The sequence below is a fragment of the Numida meleagris genome, chromosome 4, assembly GCF_002078875.1.
Source record: "Numida meleagris isolate 19003 breed g44 Domestic line chromosome 4, NumMel1.0, whole genome shotgun sequence".
Lineage (NCBI taxonomy): Eukaryota > Metazoa > Chordata > Aves > Galliformes > Numididae > Numida > Numida meleagris.
In genome coordinates, this window is record NC_034412.1 from 26782369 (window position 1) to 26788450 (window position 6082).

The 6082-nt window shown below is 41.4% G+C and overlaps 1 long non-coding RNA gene across 1 annotated transcript in view; it reads right to left on the reverse strand.

Annotated features, from left to right (window-relative positions):
- LOC110399051 overlaps positions 1142 to 6082 on the reverse strand; it is a 15933-nt gene continuing 10992 nt past the window's right edge. The window contains exons 2-3 of the long non-coding RNA XR_002438854.1: positions 2652 to 2818; positions 1142 to 2372 (exon numbers count right to left, since the gene is read on the reverse strand). This is a non-coding gene — a long non-coding RNA (uncharacterized LOC110399051). The remainder of the gene's footprint in view (positions 2373 to 2651; positions 2819 to 6082) is intronic.

Below are 6082 nucleotides of genomic sequence, written 5' to 3' on the forward strand. Positions count from 1 at the left end.
CTCTTCAGTCTTCATTAATAGGGACTTGCAGTTTAGCCTGACCTCCCTTCCTTTCCTGTCTTTTTGCCAGACGCTGGCTCTTCCAGTGTCCTCGCTGTCGATAGATGGCGCAGTGGTTCCTCCCCAAAGGCCTCCTCTGCCCATCAGCTCTCGTTTCGCCAGTTTATTGCAAAGCTGCTGCCAACGTCGTTTTTTTCCTATCTTCTCTCTATTACTATACACCCTCCGTGCTTCATCTAGAAAACTTTCCAAATTCCTGCTCTCTACTAATTTAAATTTCTGCAACTTCCATCGGATGTCATTCACAGCCTGGACAATGAACAGGGAAATTAGTTGTTGTATCCCTGTTTCTGACCCTGGCTCTAAATGGGTATGCCTTCTCATGGTATCTCGCAATCTGTCCAAAAACTCAGACAGGGATTCCTGTGGACCTTGTCTTACTGCATACAGGGCTGACCAGTGGATCGTTTTCGGAATGGCCCTTTCCATTCCCTTCACAATGAAACCTCTATAAGCTACCAAAAGATCCTGTCCAGCAGCCTGATTAGGATGCCAGTGTGGGTCCTGCAAAGGGAAATTATCCTTAACAGCCTGCCTTTCTTCCTTCAAGCTGTCACTGCCCAAATCTTGTGCTGTTTTTAAAATTAACTGTTTCTCTGTTTCTGTCACATCATCTACTAGCAATTGGATGTCAGCCCAGTCGGGATTATGTTGCTTAATCAAAAACTGAAAGTAACCGGTTACACTAAAGGGATCATTTTGGTATGTTTTTGCCACTCCTTTCCATGTTTCCAGACCAAAGGAGGAAAATGGTACTTTGATTAAAATGGGGTTCCCCTCTGGTCCCACTGCTTCCCGCAGTGGAGCCTGAGTTATCTTTTGATGGCCTCTAGTCTCTTGGTCACTCTCCTCGTCCTTTTGTTTAACTCACACTGAAGGTTTATAATGTTCCGGCAAGTCCTCAGGACTCCTCGTTTTCTCTAATCTTATACACCTTTGTCCTATACTGCACGCTGAGTAACATCGCTTGAGCTGGATGAACCCTTCTCTTTTGTTTTCTTTTTCCAGGGCTAATCCTATAGTTCCAGGGCTAATCCTATAGGGTCCTGGGGGGGGGGGGGTGTTCAACCCACACTCCTGTTGCTATTTAGGGTGTTTTTTAAGGGTAAAGAACGTATCTGCATATGCCACTTCATCCCATTTACCTTCCCTTCTCAGGAATAACATTAATTGCGAAAGGTTGTTATAATTCAGAGTGCCATTAATGGGCCATTTCTCCTGTCTCCAATTTATACAGGAGCCACTGCTGATTACAATATTTAATGAGCGTCTTTTTGCTCATTGTGCTCCCTGGTTCCCCAGCAATGTCTCACCAGTGTAACAGAATGCATCCCAAGGGGTTTTTCTGGTAGGGGGCCTCTTTGCCTTGTCCCCCTTCCATTTCTGATCTCCCGGGCACTCCACTCCTACACCCAATATGCTTAAAAATAACTTCCTGCTTTAACAGAAGACACTTATTGCACTGAAAACACTGAAGTGTGTCTAAGGCTTCCTCAGGCTGAAGACAATTTAAACACTTAACTAACATATTTCAGTTTTACCTCAACCCCTCCTGCCAGAGGCTTCCAGCGCTGGGATACTGGGTTTCCTAGATCCCTGTGGGGGGTGTTCTTGTGCTGGCACCCATCTGCCTCATCCGGCACAGATCACAAGCTCTAATATCTCAAACTCGCTGTTTTACCTTAACCCTTTTGCCATTTTTTTTCCACAATTCCACTATTACCCTCAATTACACTTCCATATACCATCAAAACAGTTTGTCCCACTCCCTTCAAGACCCATGAGTCCAACAATACAGTTCTTGGACTTCCACAAACACCCTGTGCCTTGGTCTTACAATTAGAATATTCAGGTATAAAAACTGGTCCTATTATTTAATTTATGCTCCCAGTTTCTTATTCAATGCTTCCCCTGGCTCACGGGTGATGTCTTTCCAGTGAGCCAAAATACAACCCAAGGGGTCTTTTCAGTATCTCTTTAGACACCCCTTGTCCTATAATAACCTTCTATTTCAGCCAACCTTAAATATTGGAGAGTTTAAACAAGAAATGGAATTCCACAAATAACACTTTTACAACACAAATACTTAACAATCACAAAGACAGTGACAATAACCAGTATGGTTTACACAACCAAGAAAACCAGACATTTACTCCTTCCTCACGGTTCCACTCCTCTGGCACTTTAAACACTTAAGTCACATATACATAAGACCTTTTGCTTCATCCATCCCCGGCTGCTCCCCTCGCAGAGAGCACAGAACTGCAGATTGGGGTTCCACATTTGCTCTGCAGCTGTGCCGCATCTCACTCCTACAAAATGAAGATGTTACAGAAAGTGTGATGCAGATTACAATATACACCATACTGGGCACTTACAGCATATAACAATGATTATTACCCCAAATATCACTCCTGTTCTCCCAGCTAGGAGCACCCAATTTCCCATTACTCGGGGCACAAGCCAGCACAAGTTTGCCCCTTTACGTTTACCAGTCTGGTCCCATTCACCAGGGGTGGCAATACTGCCCTTCTACACCTTGCATAGGACATCTCCTTATGACTTACAGGTTCCCCTCCAATTTAACATACCTGGTCTGCTAATGGTTCTTGTCTGCCCCCGCAGTGACTGGGTGAGAGAGGGAGTTCTTCTGAGAAATCTTGGGGCATGCCAAAGGAGTCCTCACTCTCAGCTGGTCCTGCAGCCAGGCAGAACACCTCCTGGTTGGCTCACCAAAATTGATGTGTGTAATCAAACCCTGTAACTCACGTAAGGTTATAAAGCAGGTATGTTTATTAAGGCACTGGATGTGAGGGGGATCGCTCCTCCTAACTTGCACACCGAGAAAAGCAATGGTTACATATTTAAAGACATGATGTATACATATTCATTACAGTCCAAAAAAATGGGCTGGACTTCTGAGAAATTATTAACATATTGTCCCACCCTCTTGAGCATATGTCCTAAAAATGTGGTAGGGGTCTCTGGTGGTTGTTGGATGAAGGCTAGTAGTCTACCTCACTGTCAACTTCCAACCTTTCAAGGAGCGGTAGCCCGAACCAGCTTGTACAGGTGTTGTGTTGAGCTGAGGCACCTGTTTCACTGTCCTATCTTCAACAACAGGATGTCTATTCCTCTTTCTTATCATTGTTTGGCAGCAAGTTTCTGCGAACTCTGCATTCTGTTCTTGTGCTTATGTGTGCACAAGCATCTTGTCTTTCAGCTTGTATCCACTCAAGTTATGCGAAAAGGCTCTCACAATATGGAAAAGCTGTTCTCATGATTTACATCATAAATTTTGTCATCGGCCTTCTTCGCTTCTCTTATGGGGTGCTTATAAAACAGACTCCTTGACATTTTTGCCTTCCAGCATATGAAATTCATTATGCTGACATTTAATCAGTTTGAGATTTCCGCCCCGATTTTTCTGATGCTAGTCGATTGACATCATAAGAAGACCAACATCAGAGTCAAGGCACGCTCCACAATTCAGCTTACAAAGGAATTATTGGAAAGTCCGATGAATCAGAGTCCTTAAGCACACAGATAATCTGAGCTTATGTCCTATTGACTTCAGAAGGAATGCACTCTTTTCTTTAGTGGTTAATCAGAGTGATAAAGAACATCAAATGCTGGCCTTTTATGCATCTCCTTCTGATTAGAACCTTGGAAGACAAATGACTGGTATGTGATTGCCAAGTAACCTTTGTGTCATTTTAAAAGGAGCTCCACTACTCCCACTTACACTTAGAACTGGAAATCTTTCAAGATCACAAACTATTACGGACAGAATAAGAATTTGCTAGAAGAGCCAAAGGGACGAATTTGGGATCTGAAGGGTACGGGAAAATAATCTTTTGCTAATAGGGGCCTTGATAGGATGCTGAGGGAGAAAAAAGGCAGGGCAGATTTAAATGTCTGTAAAGAACAGCTGAAAAAGTCAGAGACATTTAGAAAATTAGATTTCAGTCTATAGAATGTCTTCCAGCATAGATGAGATGTTGCTGAATGGATTATTAATACAGAACAGTACTGCAGCTTACAAATGTATTTACTGCTTATAAATATGGGAGAATCTGGATGCCGAGAAGATCAACAGAAGAAGCGGTCTGGTTCTGGTGCACTTCAGAACTTGCGCATGAATATTCAGGGAAAATGCCTGAACCCAATTAATAGGTAAATACACATAGGTGCCTACTCAAGGGGAGAGTCACATTCTCTGCGGTGTATTTCCCACTTCACTGTCAGTTATTCTGCATTTTATAAATCACCTGATGTAATTATCTCACAGTGAAAAACTGCTATTTCATTTTCAGCGCTTAAATGTCCTACTCATGAGGTATTATTGTTTTACCTGTGAAGGAAAAACAAGCTGTAATTAATAGTGAGAGTCTTTCGTGATTTCATTGTATAGAAATGTTGAGCATTTTTTTTTTCCATTGTGCTGTTTTCTTTCATTTAGAATTCATTTGTTTGATTTCCTTATGGAAGATTGTTGAAGATGGAATAGTGTCTAGCTTCTTTTTGCAACACCGTGTTAAATTCTTACTGTGTTAAACTGTGTTAACAGTGACCTTTTTTTCCTGTAACAAATCCTAACTGTGAAGAACAAGTTTCCATATTGGCAGTCTCTTTCTCAGTGAACTACTAAAATTTTAAAATTTAATTTTGGGTGGGAACTTAGAGTACTTGGGCTCCCTTCGCTAGAAATATGACATCTAGCTATTTCATTTTTCTTTCATCTCAAATGGTACAGAGCTGAAGAGATTACACCCAATACGATATAAACATTGTAAGAAGACAACAATCTCATAACTGAGAGATTTGAAAGGTTTTACAAGTCACTGTCTTCCATAGCCGTGTCCTTGGGCATACGGCTTATTTTTTAATCAGAAGTAAGAAGGAGGGTGTGCATCACCTTAATAAATAAAGTACCGATTCAATTTCTCTGAGAAAAAAAGTGCTTACTTTTCCTGTTTTTCTCAGCACGGGTTATCACATTTCCTGATAGCGACTGTTACCGAGTGTTATGCAGATTCTGACGTTCAAAAAGTCAGTTCAAAAGTCCTTGGTCCTTTCGTTTTACATGTGCTTTCTTCAGTTTTTAGGTTTTAACTTCTGTGTTTAGATTCCCCTACACCCTCTGCAACTGAGATAAAGTGTATGTCAAGGCAGGGATTACGTGACAAAATTATTTAATACCATGGAAATGCATAGGCATAACATTAGTGTTTCTTTGCAGCAAACCTTCTCTAGCAATTAGGAACTTCATGAAAAAGAACATCTAAATGATGAGCTCAATGGCTAAGAGAAGCTATTTGGAAAGCAAAAGAATGTCTTTGAAATATAGTGGGATCAATGATAGGTGAGGCAACACCAAGGAGCCAGAAACCAGAAGATGAAGCCAATGCAGTACTGTTGATCTAAGGAATGGATCAGAAAAGGGGAAAGGGAGGGGAAGGAGCGTGGAGATTGACTATGAAATTCGCCTGAAAGGGTGAAATCACTGACAGGATTGCCTTTGTTTGGGTTTCTCTGCTTCTTACACATTGAGATAATGTACAGACAGTAGCACATGGAGCATTTCCAGAGCTCCTTTAACTAAATTAAAGGCGTAAGGAGAAGAGGAAATCTCTGTACAAGAGTTCATACATGTTACTGTTTGCATAGATGACAAACCATAGCGCAGGTTCAAGTTTCAAGACTTCTAAACGTCTTGATTTGATTTTCTAAAAATGTATGTATACTGCTGTCATGTTTCTGATAAATGACCATAGTGTATGCTATTAGAGAATGGTGAACGTCAGCATCGATGTCTATGGAATCCATTTTGTAACATTTTTAATAATTATTTGTCACAATCCTCGGGGCTCTTAATTGCTTCAATTTTTATTTTAGCGGGTGTCATGGTTTTGTGATTTTCGGTTATTGGTATTCCACATCATAACATCATGTAGTGGACATACCTAGTTCTCAGAAGAGAAGGACTACTACAGTCCCCACGGTACTTTGCTCCTTTGTT